We start from the raw sequence: 911 nt of genomic DNA, 5'->3' as shown, positions 1-911 counted from the left end.
ACAGAGATAGACACACACTTACAGACAGACACACACACAGATAGACACACAGATAGACACACACACACACACAGATGGACACACACACACACATACATGTAGACACACACACACACACACACACACACAGATAGACACACACACACACACACACACACACAAATAGACACACACACACACACAGATAGACACACACACAAACAGATAGACACACACACACACAGATAGACACACACACACACACAGATAGACATACACACACACACACAGATATACATACACACACACAGATAGACACACACGCACACACACAGGATAGACACACGCACACACACAGATAGACACACACACACACAAACACACAGATAGACACACACACAGATAGACACAGACACAGATAGACAGACACACACACATAGACATACACACACACACAGATAGACACACACACACACACTTACACACACACATATAGACAGACTGACACACACACAGATAGTCACACACACAGATAGACACACACACACACACACAGATAGACACACACAGATAGACATACACACACAGATAAACAAACACACACACACACACACACACAGGTAGACACACACACAGATAGACACACACACAGATAGACACACACACACACACATACACACAGATAGACACACACACAGATAGAACACACACACAGATAGACACACACACGGATAGACACACGCACAGATAGACACACACACACACACACACACAGATAGACACACATACACACAGATAGACAGACAAACACGCACACAGATAGACACACACACACACACAAATACACACACACACACACACAGATAGACAGACACACACACACAGATAGACACACACACATACACACAGACAGACACAGACACACAGATAGA

The sequence above is a fragment of the Cetorhinus maximus genome, chromosome 5, assembly GCF_964194155.1.
Source record: "Cetorhinus maximus chromosome 5, sCetMax3.hap1.1, whole genome shotgun sequence".
NCBI classification, from domain to species: domain Eukaryota; kingdom Metazoa; phylum Chordata; class Chondrichthyes; order Lamniformes; family Cetorhinidae; genus Cetorhinus; species Cetorhinus maximus.
This window is presented reverse-complemented; position numbering follows the sequence as displayed.